The 19,286-nt window shown below is 26.9% G+C and overlaps 1 protein-coding gene across 1 annotated transcript in view; it reads left to right on the top strand.

Annotated features, from left to right (window-relative positions):
* The window catches only part of LOC112687959 (octopamine receptor), a 127,669-nt gene that overhangs the window by 66,954 nt on the left and 41,429 nt on the right, over positions 1-19,286 (top strand). Inside the window, exon 2 of the mRNA XM_025560961.1 lies at positions 7,895-8,004. The gene's annotated coding sequence lies outside the window, so the exon portion shown is untranslated. The remainder of the gene's footprint in view (positions 1-7,894; positions 8,005-19,286) is intronic.

Raw genomic sequence — 19,286 nt, forward strand, 5'->3', positions numbered from 1 at the left:
AGATTAATTAAACTTGGATTTACGAAACCAAAATGTTTATTTTTAAATTGAGATTCCCTCTGGGTGGCATAAAACAAAGCACGTAGTTATTTTTTCAACTGGTTTAAACAATTTTCTGAACGAAACTGTAAAATAAACCTTCTATTTTATCTAAGAGGAGTTGAGTGCGAATTTTTACTAAATAATAACAGACAGGTACCGTAAAACATTGTCGAAAAACGAATTAAGGTAAAATGTTATTGTATGAAATGTGCGAATAAAAAAAAAAGGGTAAACACATTTTGAATGGAAGACATGAAACACACAATACATTACGATCACATATACGGATAGAAAAAATGGTAATCCAAAGCTAAAAAATCATAATAAAATGCTCAAGACATTCGTTAAATCCCTTCACGAATTAATTTGATTTTGAGAAATAATACGACGTGAAGAGTGCAAATAACTCGAGTCAATTTTAATTTTAGTTATTTGTTTTCAATAAGTGTTATAAATATAAATATAAAAAAATAATAGTACTCAATATAAGTTCATGATTTTCTGAACATTTGTTTATCATTTCAAACTGGCAGGAAAATGTTTTCTGCAGTGAGATTGATATTTATTTTGTTAAGGAAGTATTGTTATAATATATAATTGAGATAGAAAAGATTTTTAATTTAAAGTACAATTTTGATAATCATATAAATAGATCCTTTTTTTTTAATTTAATCAAATGATTTCAATGATAATATAACGTCTGAATTTTTAATATAAATGTATGTATCGATTGATAGTAGGTACTTCTAGTTTAAAAGCAAAACTTCACATTGAAAAATAAACTAAACTAACGTGAATTTGTTATTGATTTAAGAAGATTCGTTTTATTACGATGAAAACTTAACTAATTTACTAAGTAATAAACTGCAAACAGTAAAACATATATATTGATAAATATTTTATATAATACAGGAATGAAAAATTGAATATTGTGATAACGGTACTTGTGATATTATCAAACTTAAGAAAAGAAAAACGATAACCCAAGTGGAAAGTTTATAATTTAAATGGAAAAAGCAACTTTCACTTTGCAGGATATTAGGAAAGTAGTTACAAAACATCTTATTATATAGTTATGTGAATAGTATACGAATGCATAATTTTCATGAATTTTGGATATTCATAATAAAAATCAAATATTTTGATTCATGGGCCTAATCACTTACGCCTTACATGTTTCGCGCACATTAATTACGAAAAAACGCTACTTAGTAGTTATGTATACGTGCAAATTATCCATAAAATATTTTTAATTTCATCTATATTAGCATTTGATAGATTATCCATAACAATATCCTTAAAACATAATACTTTTTTCATTAATCTTCATTGGGACTTTAGCGGTTAAAAAAAAGACATCGAAGAAAAATAAAATTAATATTACAACAAATATCAATATTTCACTGTTTATTATTTTTTTTTCAACGTTTTTCTATACTCTGAGTATGTATAAATGATTATTGTGACTTGAAGATTTAATGCTATCAACACGACTTGTCTTGTACTCATATATTTACATTTATTTATTAGCAGTCATATTTTAAGGTTTTTACTGAAAATATTTTGTTGTAAGTACGAATTGTTTATGTATTTAGTTATATCTTAACAACAATATTTGATAGACGTTTTTTGAAATCATATACATTTTTTTTTAAGGACGGAGATTTCTTTCGTAAAACGTAAAACAATTAAAAATAAACAGTTTACAATACTGTATATTATTTCACATGCCAAATGATTGTGATTAAATGATAATTAAACTGTAAGAAAATGTATTTTTAAGAAATATTGTCAATTTATATCTGACAATTGAATACAGTATGTGCGTAGTAACATTAAAATTGTACGCTCGGTGTTACAGACGAAAATTCACTATTTATTTGACGAAAATATATTTATCAAAACTTATAAAATATAACGTATTTTGAATTTTCAGTTATTGAATTTATTGATCAATTTTATATTTTTAAATAATCACAAGGAAGTTCAATTCAATAAAAATACTTGATATTTTTATTTTTGATTGAAGCCTTTTATTATAATTTTTTCCTGTTTGATAACTACCATATTCGAGTAAAATTATTAATTAAAATATTTCATACTCTCATGCCTTTTTCATTTAATTTAAATGATAGTTTAAAAGGTAAATTTAAGTATTTCCAAATAGTTTTTGGTATATTATAGAAAACTATACTGTGAAACCTCAAACTTACCTGTAGGTTATACATAGAGAACTAAACAGAGTTTGAAGAAAACTTGTTTCATTAATTTTGAGCTTCTACATTTCTCTGATTTATAGTGGTTTTTGATTTATTATTAATTTTAATATTTCATTCAGAAGTGATAAATGTTCAAAACATATTAACCATACTTGAGATTTATGAAATTTGTTTTGATTTCTTCTGATTACATAAATTCAAATTTTGGAGTTGTTTAAAAAATATCACTCAAAATCGTTATATACAGTAAATATTATATAATTTAAAGTAAGGACATTTTTTTTCTCTGCCACATCGTCATTCGAAAACTAGTTCCAAAATTGTTAATTAGATTATGTTTGACATGTATTAGTTTCCAAGCAGAATTATTTAATTTATAACATAATATATAAGCTAAAGCTTATATATAATAATAGCCATGAATACCTATTTTATAACGCATGGTTCCAAGTGAAATGCGAAAATTTTAATTTTTGATTTTCGTAGAATGTAATATTACTAAATATAATAATGATATAATACCAAGACAACGATGAAATGAAATGACAATTGTAGCCAAATTTTATCTAACCTATATTTTCAGTATTGCGTATGCTTAGTATGTACGACATATTTAAATATACTGAGTTTTGAATGGGCTAGAAATTTACATTTTAACATAGATCAATGGGAATTTTATAATAAAATGATTCAAAATATTTCTTTTTTGAAGACATTACAACATTCTAACTTGACATTTAGTATTTCGATTTCATAAAAGTTTGAAATGGGCATTCCTAAAAAGTTGTTAGTATTTTTCTTTAACCGAAAGGATAAATATTCCAATATTAGTATATTTTTGAAATATACAATGAATTGTATCGTTAACCATAATAGCTTTCCAGCAAACCATTTAATGCATGTATTAATTTGATGGTATTGTGTTTTTATATTTAAAGAATATAATAATTATATAAACTGACACTTAAATATCATATAATTTTTTTTTTTTTTACTAGATTTGTTTTGATGAGAATGAAAAAGTTAAAAATTAATGTGATGTTTACAATTATTTATTCACCAGATTATAATTTGAATATATATTTTATAATGTGCATTTACTGTAATTTGGAACGTGATATAAATGAGCAAATATTTAAAATATTAATAAAAAAAAGATTACTTAAGAAATATAGTTGTAGTATTTCAATTTGTTACTTATTTATTAAACCCATTTCAATCAAAATTATACTCTTTAAATAGTTAATATTATAATTAGTAATAATATAATGAATCATGGTTTATATTTATTTATTATTATTATTATTTTTTTTTTTTTTTTGATAAATTAAGCTTATATTAATAAATACTTATAAATTATGTGGATTTTTATTTTACTGGTGCTCACCTTTCTATCTGGTTATTATGCTATTACACACCTTTCACCTGTAATGAATACTATTTCAAAAAGGATAGAAGTCGACTGCTTATCTGAAACGTTGGTTAATAAACGGGATAATCAATCCCTTTGATATATTCTAATACTGTCTACAAAAATTAGCAAGTGTCAGTAATAAGTATTTTCTGGTAAGGCCGAAAACCCCGTCTCAAAAAGTTTGTTACTTCTTACACACTTTCGGAAAAGTAGTCTTGACAATCACACCTCCGTGATATATTATTGTTTTTCACTAGAAATATATATATATATATATATATATATATATATATATATATATATTAAGTATATTGAATTGCCCTTCTGATTTCAATATCTTTATCTTTAATTAAGTGTTATATAGCTACAAATACCTACAATATCCTACACATTATTGTAAAAGCCATATGTAACATTTAACTATAAATTTTTGTTCATATATATCCGATTTTCGTTAGTATACAAATGACTTTTATGAAACATAAATAAAATTACATTAAAGAGAGTAAAATTTAGGGAGAAAAAAAAAACATTTAACATCAATAGTACATTGGTTTTGCGTCAGCTCAGGTTCGATAATAATCATAAAATAATAATAAAAAATTTTTTTTTATAGTAAATACTTTCCGTTTGTAAATAATAAGTAAGTAGAATTCACATCGTATCTAACGTATAACTGTTTGAAACCAATAGTAAATATTGAATTTATATATATATTTACATGCGTTTTCTAAATTTTGCGTTCAAATAAGTTTCGGATAAAACCATTCACCTATAACCGGAGATATCGTACATTCCTTCATACAAACTTTGAACAGCTCTATACAAGATACTCAGAAATAACATAATTTTTTGTGACAATTATTTTATCAAATCTATTGACGAATAGGATCAAATAATATTTTTAGATTATATCACTTCACTCATCCGATTAAAATCGAAAGGTTACGCTGATATTGTTAAAGAAGTGAGTGTGTAGTGTATGGCCATATTTATTTACATCATGGCGAGTAATAGTACTTGCTGTATAAAATGAATATACAATAAAATGTACAATAATTTACGATACATCTATAAATTATATATCTTCCTCTCTAATAAATTATTTATCAAAAACAATAAGTTTCAAAAAATAAGTTCAAGTCAGAACAATTTCACGCATGGAGTAGTTTCTATGTAGCGTTTTCAACGAAGAAAAATTCAATGTTAAAAATATAGTGTTTGTTAACATTTTACAAATGATCAATTATTCTCGTATTGAATTTAATAAAAACAATTTTGTTTAAAAAAATTAATTTATCTTCTTCTCCTTCACCTTTCTCCCAACTATTTGGGTTCGGCCACCCTTGTCCTAAACCTCAATTCGTCTCCATTTTCTTCATCCCCTACGCATACACCAACAGCCATCATATCATTCTCTATCGTATTCAACCATCACTTTTTTGGTCTTCCTCTTCTTTGTTTCCCTTCGACGTTCATTTTCATAACTACTTTTAGAATTAATATCCATATTTTTTTAGTGCGTATACCCACAAATATATTGTAACGAGACAGCATAGTCTCATGCATATGTCGCATGTATGCGTCTCACCCTTACGGAGCACTAACGATTTACGAAATACTTGTATGTCTACAGTTGCTTATAACGTTTAAATTTACCATAACGGTAAACAATGTATATTATTTTAATTTAAGTCCTGTCCATATTTAAATATATGTAATTATATATTATTGTTTTTTAAACAAAAATTGTTTATGTTAACCAAATACTTCCAAATATAATATAAAAATTCGGTAAGCACATAGCATTCATATTATAACGAAATATAAAGAGAAAACATAGTTTTCTTTTGTGTTAAAAACAAATATAGTTAGAAAACAACAATAAACATAGACAATCATTTGTTAGGATTGTTTTGATTGACGCAAAAATTATTAATGAAATGGATATAACATTAACGAAAATACAGTCTTATCATTTATTGTCATAAATATATTGTAAAATATATTATTTCATGACTTAAATTTGTTTTACTTTTGTTTATTTTGACGAAGACAACAAAAACTACCGTGATTAAACGGATTATTCGTGGTCGTTTTGTATAATAAATCCCAGAATTCAGCGATAAGTATAGCATGGCATATATTTAAATATGGCTAATATATATCAAGATACCTGAGTGAGAGTATAAGTGGGAAAACGAACATTAGAGTTTTTCAAAATAAAAACTGGATATTTCGAAAAAAATTTAAAAATATTGTTAAATAAAACTTTTTGATAAAGTGATTTAAACATAGTAGGAAATAATTGACGCATTTTTATATTTATTTCGATAAATCAATTAAATAATATTATTAAAAAAAGAAAAAAATAATAATAATCTTAAACGGTATACGGTTGTAACTTTCATAATCTGGTAACCACTGAATTAAATACTATATATAATATATAAACGTATTAGTTATTAAATGTTCTCAATAATAATTCTTCATCTAGAATAAAACTAGAAATTGTTATACTTTAAGCCTAGCAGTTAACCTAATAATAATATTAATAATAAGAAAAAAATAATAATAACTAAAGTAAAAATTATTTCGTTTATTTTGTGAGACCAGTGGCGCCAACAAGGGGTGTTTTGGGTGTCGGAACACCCTCATTAAATGTATAAAAAATTAATTCAATGACTGTCGAAAACATTTTTTAAGATGTATAACGCTCAACTGTCGTCATATTTTATTCATAAGGCTTATTAGAATACATTTTAATACTATTGTCATAATAGTATAATATAATAATATAATAAAATGCTACTAATATAATAGAATTATGGCAGTTGAATATAAATCATAATGTGTACTTATAAATGTACATAATGACTTTTATTCATGTAATATATAGAACAATTTCTAAAATTTATTATCAAATAACGTGAAAATAAACATATAATTACAACCATTTGTATAACGTATTAATATGATAGCGATAATCACATGTGGGTATCTTTTTTTATTTTTTCCAAAAAATCGGTAGTACACACGCCACTTGGGAATACCACATAAATGTATAATAGCTACTAATATCAATTTATAGTTGTCAAAAGCTGGATAATATAATATTTGTATAACTGTCTGTACCTACGTGTTTTTATTGTATCGGCTCAGTTGTTAGAATGTTATTGTCACCGTCGAACAAATAAAATGAGTAAACGTACTAATAAAAGTACCAATAACAGACTTTTTTGCTTAAAAAAACTTTAAAAATACTAAAAACACACCTCATAAATTTAATATCAGCGTGTAGACTAAATGGATTAACGACGTTGAATATTCACTGTGCAATTGCAGTTACTATAGATGACGTCATAAAAGAGTGAACTCGAAAATAAAAACAAAATTAGTAAAATTGTAGTATGTATAATAACTTTCTTAAATGTCTTTAAATCTAACGTAATTGCCAATATTATATGTAATTTATATTTAAAAATATATTTTTGGTAATGATTTTCAGTTTATCGAATGAATGCCAGATACAAGAATAATCACCGTAGTAGGTTTGAAGAAGAAAATATAATAAATACAGTAGTGATTTAAAATTCAAAAATGATAAGCTTTAAAAAAAATGTATTCATTAGTATGTATTATCTTCCGATAAACTTTAATCGAATAATTGTATATATGGTTTTATATGTATTTTATAATAATAATATATATATATATATTTATTTTTTTCGTTAAATATTTATAAGCGACTCACGTAGTAAGCCATTCAATATATTTTGCCCACTTGATTCTTTAAATTTGATATATCTGATTTAAAGTAAAATAAATTGTTATGGACGCGTCAATCCCGCCAGGTGTGTAGCCACCGAGTCCTTGTGTCATGAGCTTTAAACTTAAAGCAGATATTAATTGATAACCCACGATGTATCTGCATAATATTTATTGGTAGTTGATGATGACTTCCAATAGTATTTGAATAGTATCAAACCGCAACGGTCCCGTACTATAGTCAAATGTTGCATTATTCGTGTTTCGCACTAACGGCGCAATTTATTGTGTGCATAACGTTGATCCAACGCTGAAATAACAGTTAAATTTATACAGATCGTGTGTATTTCTTAAACAGTCACGTTGAACTCGAATCGGATTATCTAATATTATTTAATGTTCACTGTTCATTTGTTTCTTCACTTATATTGTTTTTTCTCTATCATTGCAGACATTACTGAAATTCAAGACGTACTATTTGAAAAATGAACTTCAAATATACATCGTAGCAGTCCAATGTCTTGTACATTCACTAAGTGTGTACCGAATAACTTGAATTAGGTTTGTATTTTTGATTCATTATTATTATACGTCGTTCGGTTTATATGGACCAATGCTCGTTAACGTATATGTAATATTAGTTCTATAAAGGTATAGAGCAAACATATTTAAAAATATACAATTACACAGGCTGTCCAATAAATAAGGTACAAAAATATACTGAATAATAAAAAATTAATTTATTACATTAGAACTTTTACACGATAGATAAGATGCATTTTTTTATTCGTCTACATAGTCACTATTTAAACGATGGATTAATTGGAAAATGCCATCTCGGAAATACGCAGCAAATTTTTCATTAAAGAACCCGATAACTGCGTTTATGACTTTATCCTAATTTTTGAAAATTAATTCCTTCTAAGTGTATTATTTAACGGATCAAAACAATAAATATCTGAAGGTACCAGATCAAGGCTAAATGGTGGATATTTCAATACTTCCCACTTGTATTTTTCAGTCAAGGTTTGGTTTTTCTCTCTGAATTTGGATTACATTGTCATGCAGCAGTTTTACATTTTTTGAATATAATTGCTCTTTTCTCTTAAAATGCATTTTTTCTTTAAATTTTTCTGACGTTTCAGTATATCAGTCAGCATTTATTGTTTAATTTTTTGATAAAAAAATTGAAGATGAAATGAAAAATGTAATGATGTGTCATGAACGCAGTTACCGAATACTTAAATGAAAAATATGCTGCGTATTTCTGAGATCCCATTTTCAAGTTACTCCATCGCTGGAAAAAAGTGTTTGAATTGTGACTATGTAGAAAAATAGTAATTTATATTTTATTCATCGTGTAAAAGATTTAAAGAAATAAATTAATTTTTCATTATTCAGTATATATATAATAAACATAATAAAATAAGATGTATTGTGCTAGTCGAATGAAAATTAGCGATTGCTATATACATTTTTTACTCGTATGTCAAATAACACAAGCGGTACGCGACTTGTTATTTGATTTAAAAAGCAAAACGCGTATACAAATTAAAATTAATATTATTATAATGGTGCAACCGTAAAGTTACCATTACAATTTTATCCCAAAACGAAAAAGTTATACAAAACTAAATGACCTCATGTCCCCATACAAATGCACCACAATATTAATTCAACTGACGTCATTATACATATGGGAAAAATACCGTCTGCAGAAACAAGGCATGAAAAGTCTTGATAAATTAATTTTATAACATTTCCAAACGTTTTTTCTAACCAGGTCGACAAACGTTTAGCCAGTTTAGTCCGTCTATTGGTGTATGCTAGTCAAGACTAACTTGGATTATAAATAAACTTGAGATTTTTTTGGGGACAACTAGAGAAATATATTTTTACTTTAAAGTCAACTCTTAGCTATAATAAATGTGGAGGCAGTAATATTACTATAAGCTGGATGGAAAAATCCAACTGTGAATAATTATTGCAAGTATTTGAACAATATTTCTGGAGTGGAGCAAAAAAAAAAAAAAAAATTGAATCATTTAAATAATTATATACGTTGTACTGAATTTGTATTCATGAATTGTTGACCGGATATCAGTTCCACAAGAACCGGGTGTGCAGAGTGTACCGTGACACGGGTCCCAAGGCTTACATTTGGGAGCCCCTAGTTTCAGTATAAAATAAACTAAACTTTACAAACACACAATCATTTAATAATATTATATTATCTGTATATATAAAACAATAAGCTGATTGACTGCTATCAACGCACAGCTCAAACCATTGGACGGATCTGGCTGAAATTTGGCATACAGATAGCTATTATGACGTAGACGTGCGCTAAGAAAGGATTTTTCGAAATTTTGAATTTAAAGGGTTGAAATCGGTTTAATATTTTTTGACCAGGTCGATAACTGCGCTATTAAAAATGAATTATATTAAATAAAACTATTAAAAAATTATTAAAAAACTATTAAAAATTATTTAAAAACTATTAATTTTATTTTTGGTAGTAAATGACGGGTATTGCATAAATATTAAACAAAACGATCCCGCAACAGGTGCCAAAACAAATAAGAATGTTAGTTCAAAAAATTATTATGCATATCGGTTGATGATTAGACGCGATCAGGACTAAATTATTTTACGATGCATAAGCTTTGTCAACAATTCATGGTCGAAATATATATAAAGATAGATAGCGAAAGATTTTGATACTTCGATTCAATCAAAAAAAGCTGCGTGCAAAAGATTATCAAAACAATTGTTAGATATTGGAGATGGAAAGGTTACTACAGATGAAACGGGATGTATAAAATTACCGAACGATTTCTGCACAATCATTTATTCGCAAGATGCTCTCATTGACCAGATATGTCCCAGTGTACACAGACAATACACAAATCATGAGTGGCTGGCAGAAAGAGCAATTTTAATAGCAAAAAATGTGGAGGTCAACGAATTGAATCTCAAGATACAAAATTTGTTACCAGAAAACTTGGTGTCATACAAATCTTGATACAGTTTGTGATGCTACTGAAGTTGTAAATTATCCAACAAAGTTTTTAAACTCATTGGATTTACTAGGCATGCCACCGTATAATTTACAATTGATCATTATAATTTACCATCGATAAAATACCTCCTTCAGAGTCATTTAAAGTTGTAATACATGCAGATAAAAAACCACCAGAAGAACATAGAGGCAGGTATAATGCACCAACGGCAAATGAAGTTGCTTTAGTGTTAGTAGATCAGCAGTTTGATCGAAAAGACATCATTCTCGAAAACCGAAGTAACTCACTTCACCGTATTAGTGAGATACATCGAGCATACGACGCACTGCAGTATCCTTTAATGTTTTGTTGGGGGGATGATGGGTATGCAATCAATATACCACAACGCGATCCAAAAACCAAGTTACCGCTTAAAAAAACTGTCTCTGCATCAAATTTTTACTCATATAGAATAATGGTTAGAAAAGGGGAAGACAACTATTTAGTTAGTTATCGTTCTCTTTTCAGTCAATATTTGGTAGATGAATACGCCAAAATTGAAACTGAAAGACTAAATTACATCAAAAACAACCAAGCCAAATTGCGTGCAGATAGTTATATTCATTTAAAAGATGCGATTGGACGACGAGACTTAGAAGCTAATCAGTTAGGCCAAATGGTTATACTCCCGTCAACTTTTACTGGTGGGCCAAGGTACATGCACGAAAGAACACAAGATGCTATGACCTACGTTTGACATTACGGTCGTCCTGACCTTTATATTAATTTTACATGTAATCCTCGCTGGGACGAGATAAAAGAGCTCTTACTTCCCGGTCAAAGATCATATGATCGACATGATATAATTGCTAGAGTGTTTTGGTTGAAAGTCAAAAAGACCATGAACTTATTGACAAAAAGTAAAATATTCGGAGAAGTGAGATGCTATATGTATTCAACAGAATACCAAACTGTAGAGAGGTTCAGGTAGTTGTAAGCTATAACTTATCGAATAGGTTATGATAATAACTAAATTAATATGTATAAAATATTATTTCAAAAATCTTAATTAATTTAAATTTCAATAGATTTAACAAAATTTAATCTTGGCAGGTTACATACATTTATACACTTAAACCCGGCAACGACGGGTAATTCAGCTAGTTATTTTATAATAAAAAGAAACTTTTTTAAAATTCAGGTACGAATGTCATAATATTTTAGAGTAATATAATATTTATTTGACAATGGGTCCATTGAGTATTTAAGTAGGCATACAACATACCTACCTAAACTACTTAAATTAATTTACTACATTTATATGTAGTGAAATATAATATACAACAGTTGTAGTTATTTAATTTGATATATATATATATATATATATATATATATATATACACACATATATCATGCACTAACTGATGTGAAACGTGTTTTAAAACCTAAAAAAATTGATAAATTTGATGAAATTGATTAAATTGATAAATAATACGTACAACAAAAATAAATCCTAGGAAGGGGCCTAATATAATTACCGAACGCGGGGCTTTCTATTTTGTAGTTTCGGCACTCCCTGATTCATATTAAAATCACAGAAAAAAAATGTGAAAATAAAAAATCATCTTAGTAATCTTATTGAATGAGTATTTTATTTATTATTCCTTTGTAAATGATTGCGTAGGTAACAGTTTTAAGTCAGAAATTGCATAAGGAATTAAAATTATGAAAATCATAATTTAAAATTATTGTTCTGTATGATTGGTAAACAGATCAAAACTTCCGTTATACAAGTTTTTCGCATATAAAAATAAATACATTTACAGTATATATATAATAAAAAATATTTTTTGCAGTTTTTTTATCGTTTGACACGAAAATACATTACTACTTATTACAAACTCGGATAATTTTTGCAATACGAAGTATACTAAGTATGACATTTCCGTTGTATAAAATGTTGATGAAACATAACCATTGCAAGTGAACTGGTTATGATTTGCGTTCTTCGTTGATTCATTGTTTTCTAATCGCCAAACCAAATGCCTGGGCAGGGTATTGTGCTTAATTATAATTATAAATTAAAAAGAAAAGTGAAGAAAATTCGAGAATATTTTTGGAAGGTCTTGGGTCGTAGATCACAAAGAACATAATAATAATAACGTGATGACTTAATAATAACAATAATGATATCGATACGATTCATTGAATTAGTTAGTTGTATCGAAACTTCATTATTATCTTGATCCGTATATATGGCCGAAACACGGAAGGTCCCGTACAGGAAACTCAGTAGCGCAAAAAAGATAGAGTTATAAGTAAACAGGGAAAAAAATGTTCTAAAAAATAATTTCATGCTAAAAATATATATCGATATCGTGTACAGATCAATGACAGTGGTATTTCCAAGAAAAATACTGTATCTAAGCACAGAATAAATGAAATCAGAATGGTCACTTCTAAATGTAAACAAAATTCAGCCACCATATTTTTGTAGTGCTAATTACTCAGCACACTAAAAGTGATAACATTTATTCTGTAATTGTTTTGAAAACATTGACGTGCACGTGTTTCATAATTATTATATTGACTCAATAAATATTGTGTATTAAATCTTGTTAATTTCTAAATAAATAATTCTCGTATTTATTGTACATCAAAAAAAGTTATTTATTTATTTACAATGGGAAGAGTGAAGTGTGCTGTGAAAGGATGTAAAAATTCAATGAAAATTATTATTGGCATAGTTCTATCACAGAATAAATTAAAATTATTCCGATTTACAATGTTACTAGTGGCAAACTGGCATATATTAAATGAATTTAAATAATTAATTGAAATATAAAATTAAATTTCAATAATTTTATGTAAATGCTACAATACAACAGCAGTTGTAATTAAGTAAATTATCAGTCTATGTGTTAGGTGGTCACACTGTTGGGACTCCAAAACAATGGCCGAATGATTTTTGAACTCCTTATGTTCCTGTGTAAAATCTTATTAGTGACCATTCTGATTTAATTTATTCTGTGATTTAAGTATTTAATAAATCCCCTATAAATTGTTTGTTATATTGTATACGTATAATGCACACCTCCCTCGACAGTTATTAGTTAAGCCCGGGCAAACCGATATTAAAAATATGTAAACACGTATCTGCGAATCGTGCATGCATGTACACGCATACGAGTACGTCAAATACGTATATAACAAGAACCGCAATATCATCTTCCAGGAACTATAAATTTGACAGCAAAATAACGGGATACATAGCATCGGTATGTGCATTATGCCCCGTGTTGACGATGGATATTATAATAAAAGTATAAAGTGCCTAATTTGAATATTATGTGCTTCTCTCCTCTCTCTCTCTCTCTCTCTCACTCTCTCTCTCTCTCTCTCTCTCTTCCACTTATACTGTGTATTATGGAATCGTTTTGCCCAAACCTCCTGTCAGTGCAAGCGCACTACTAACTAGTGTCTACCGAGTATACCATTACATTTGTACCACTAACAAATAACAATTCGTGTTTGATTCCCGGCTTATGCTATCCACAATTCCGAATATAGATGCACTTGGTAGCTAAAATACCAGGTAATGCCCGGTGTTTACATTATGATTATGTTATATTCTAATCGTGTGATATTATCATTGCTTAATTGCAGTGGAGTACAATAATTATCTCATTACAATGAACGTACGCATCAGCTGAATTCACCCCAATCTCTCGAAAACACTTATATAAATAATTTATCTAAGTTTTGTAAACATATTTTATTCAAAATTTTTCCACGATATTATTGTAGTTTTTGGTAATTTTTGAATTTAAATCAAGTGTTATTTTGTATCAACCCGTAATTTTATAATATTGGTGGAGCTTTCTATAACTTGAAAATTCTTGTTATGCCCATGAGTGTACATGGTTATAATGATTGCGGCTGAGGGTAAAATGTTTTACAAAATTTGAACGTGACAATTTTTTAAAAAGAGATAAGAAAAGTTTTCCATTAAAACATTTTTAAATAATTACACTACATTAAAATGTTCGTGTAAAATCTCTTCCTATCAAAATTTGGACAAGAAAAATAATTTTTTGTTAATTTTAGAAAAATTTACAAATATTTTAAAAAAAATTTAAAATTTTGCATAATTTTGACAACTTTTATAATCGTATTATATATAGTAGTGGTTTACAATGTTGTATTTGTATTGATCGATATTTTTGTTAAAGGAGTTGTAAAGTTAAATATTAAATGCATTTTTATTTTATTTTATTAGTTATAGTTCAGTAATTTTTCAATATGAATCAAGAATATTAAATGCACAGCATTTTTAGAGCTTGTAACTGTATACATAGTTCTAGTTTTAAAAAAATGTTGTACAATGTAATGTTTGCCTGATAAATATATATTAAATTTCAAACAAAAAAAATTGTTTATCACATTATCTTCAAGTCGTTTTAAATTAAAATAACTATTTATCGTAAAAAATATATTTCTGAGTTATTTTCTGTATGGTATGTTTTAATTTTAGAAATCATTACATTAAAATTATACGTGAATAATTAATTTATTATGCAACTAATAACATTTGTTTATATTGTCTTTTTTTTTTACAAAACTGTATTTTGTAGATAAAATATTTATTGCCAGTCCTAGAAAATTCTTGATGAAATAACAATGATTTACATTAATTACCTGAATGGTATACATTTTAAGATACTCATGATACCTATTTCATTTAGTTTGTACTTTTAAATTTTAAAAACACATAAAAATTTAATAATTTCAATAATATGATTACATACTAGGCTTTAAATGTATAAACTCATATTAAAATTAAGTATCTAAATGATTATGTTTTATTCTATAATGTTTTAAGTTTTTAAAATGTATCAGCTAACAACACACAGATTTCAATGATTCTTTTAAAAATGACATTCAATAGATTTATATATACCTATATATTTGTTTTAAATTAATTATATGTTATTTTGAAATTAACATATGTAAACTCAGTATTGACACGTTCGATTATTTTTAAATTAATATCTTGGCTTTAATTTAAACCCATCATAAGCCGACAAGTATTGTTTCATGATATATTTCGTTTTTTATACCTTTAATATACCACAAGCTGAAGTTTTCTACACTTGTTCAACTCTCATATCCCTTAGATGTACTTTACACCAAAAACAATGTTATATTCTATATGGAAACCTAATTCTTCGTGTTGGCATATCAACCATAGATAATCATTCGTGTATAATGCCCGTAATATCTAACAAAGATTGACGTTTTTTATATTAAATAGGTATTCAGTATTTCTAATAAAGTGGAGAGGGAAGGGTTGACAATAGACTAGATTGTTAAAGCGACCCAATACGATTGCGCCGTTTTCAAAGCGTATTGTATTCAAATGGGGTAAAGGTTTCTGTAAATGTGATATAAAATAAGTAAATAATCCCTAATTACAAGATAAAGTAGGTTTTTCGTGATGTAAAATAAAAAACAAGGTTAAAAGTCAAGCGTAATGCTGTACTTTTTAAACTTCGAAAAATAAGCTAGTCTCTAATGAGTCTTTATAAACATTTGAAACTGGCAGTACTACCCAGGAGATAATTGACTAGTTACAGTAGTATAAGCACATTTAGTATTATTAAAAATGACTAGCGTATATAGTATTTACTTGTTCATAACCGTCGATCATTAATGTTGACGTAAAATGAACGGAAGTACCAAGTCTAGTGGACTACGTAAGCTAATATTAAAAACGACTGTTGTATTAAAATGATCTGTATTCCATTAATTTCGTAATTAATAACCTATGTAAAACGAATTATGAAACAATAATAAAATATAAATATGTTAGTTTAGTAAAATCTAAAAAAAAATTGTAAATATATTTTTTTTAATAGTTGTGTTGGTTCAATATAAGTTATCCACAAGGGTTTTTAATTACTATGATCAATAGTGAATTACATTTTAACCAAATTTTTGAACGACTATAAATTAAATGTCCAAGTTGAAAAAATATAATAAAGACGGATCAGGTACATTTTATCTTTTATTCCATAAACGCATCATACGCTGTAATATACGTCCGTTGTCACTTATTGTGTTATTTTTTTCATCACTTAAGAAATAAAAAAATATTATAAACATCTTATGGAATATTATCATAATAATGAAATCAGAATAAAGACGGCATCAGGTATATAAATTAATTTTTAATTAATTATTTATCGCCAAACATGTGATTATTATCGTAACTATGCACGGATGAACAATTCATTGCTTCTTCATTAGAAAATTATTAATAATAATAATCATTAATTAATCATTAATTAATCATTAAACATTAATAATAATCATTTTTATTGTTATTATTAACTGTTCAATAACTCGCGCACATAGTGGTAATAACTATAATGAATATTTCGAAATCTGTACATTTTCCTTACAGCAATTTTACCACAGAAAGCATAAAAGAAAACTGCCATTTTACTTATTTATTCATATGGCAGAACACCTTTTCATTGCATACAACCGAAACAGACGATTGTAATCAGGATACGTTATTTTCATCAAAAGGTTAGCAATAATTTGCATGTTTTTAAATGAAATACTATATACGATATACTATTAAACCAAAAATTTCAACGTTAGTTATACGGATTTTCGATTCGAAATAGAATTGTACACTCTCTCGGGGAATAATATACTATATATGTTCTAAAAACCATCGGTATCTATATTGCAAATACGTGTTGAAGACATTTGTTTGCTGCCAGCGTTTCACTATAGCGTTTAACGCACAAAGTACTACGTACAAATCTCATTGAAATCGACTAAAATATTGAAGTATAAGACTTCAGAATGTTTAGACTTTAAGATTTATATATAAGCACATAGTTTTGCACATACATTGTTGGTAGAGTACCCACATAAGTAAGTCCTATCCTGAAAATAATTTTCACACAATTCCAACATCACACAAGCTCCTGTGAAATTGTTAGAAACATTATTTTAAACAGGAATACTATATTGAATACTGAAATTTTATTTTATTATAGTGTGTAAATAAAATATTTAACAATATTGACAATTGGAAATAGTTTTATAATGTATCCACCGTCCACACCATAGATTTTACTACGATAACATCATGATAATATGATTTATTTTTTAATTGTATGAATAAGAAATTCTTATCAAATGTTACATAATAGTACCAATAACTCAATTATCTATTTTCAACGGGTAATCACATATTTATTACTAAAACGAATACGAAGAATTAAAACGATTATAATAAATATATACAAATATATATATCCTGACTAAAGTAGTTATAGTTTCCCTCTATACCCTGCAGCTACACCCTTACTGATTGATCACGATATAATTGGTTGTATAAATATAATCTCCATCAAAAAGTACAAAGATACATGTTTCTAGGTGGGTCTAAACGCCACGTTATATCGCCATATTTTAATACCAGATGGATAATATACTTAGCATAAACAAGCCAATATCGTTCAGTCATAGTTCTCCTAAATTTATTTTAAGTAAGATATTCTAAAAGCACATTAAAAATGATTTTCTTATACGATCCTTTGTCGAGTTAATTTCACTCAAAATGCATACCATCCAGTTAATTCAGTTCCCATTTATGAAAATATTTTCGAAACGGAAACCGTATAACATGACGTTTTTCAACCATTATAATAGATCATATGGATCTGAGTAATCTGTAGATCTATTTGTATAGTTATTAATCAACTAAAAGTATAAATAATCGAATTAAATTTTTAATTATAAATTATCTACGACCTTCATAACTTTTCAGCGGTCAGTAAATTGTACCTCATATATTTTTATTAATTTTTTTTTAATATTTTAAAAATGTGAATATGTGGTATGAATAATACACCGAAAAAATAATAGATTGCAGGTTGCTCAACTGCTTGCTCGGACTGCCTCGTACGCATACTTATGGTCACGCGTAGGAATAAATCGTTAAACTGGTACATCGTTGCAAATAATTTATTTAAAGCTATAACGATATATTATTTTTATTCTTCAACTGTAACCCACGGAAGACTACCTAGCAGAAAAATGGACCTGCATTAAAGAAAACTTGATGATACGAGTTGGCTAAGGAAAAATATTTTACTGCTAGTAAATTCTTAAAATGTAATGGTATATTAGATTTTAAGTGAAGCGAGGAAAGTATTTTCATTTTTTTTTTCTTCGTCTTAAACACCTAGGTGGAGGCACATAATTTAGGTGGTTGTTTTTCCTCTTCTAAATTGTTCAGAACAGTTTTTTGACTATCAGATACTATATAATATAACTGCCTTGGAGGCAAGTTCGAGGACCTTCACGATAATATTTTTACTATAAAATCGAAAAATATAAATTTATAAATCTTATTATTTATCTAACCTATAAATAAACCTGCAAATGTTTACACCAAAAGAAATCAAACTAAATCGATTATTTCCTAAATTAAAAGTAGTTTTTTAGATCAATTTTAAGTTAAATTAACACAAAAAACTAATTGTGTGTATTTGATACAAGTTAAAACACATTTGAGGTGAAAAAATATATTTAAAAATAATATTCTTTCAAAACTTATATATTTTTAGTTAGTGAATCAATGTCTTGAAAAAAAAAAAACTGTGTGTTCCAGTAAATTGGTTTAGATTGAAAACTTGATTTTATTTTTATTAATAAGTTATCGTCAATAACTCAAGTATGAGTTAGCGTAATGTGCATGAACTGAGTTTTATGATGGTCGATATCATATTCAAGTCACAAAGACCAGCCATTTTC

Source organism: Sipha flava, unplaced genomic scaffold (assembly GCF_003268045.1).
Source record: "Sipha flava isolate LNK unplaced genomic scaffold, YSA_version1 36_pilon_pilon, whole genome shotgun sequence".
NCBI classification, from domain to species: domain Eukaryota; kingdom Metazoa; phylum Arthropoda; class Insecta; order Hemiptera; family Aphididae; genus Sipha; species Sipha flava.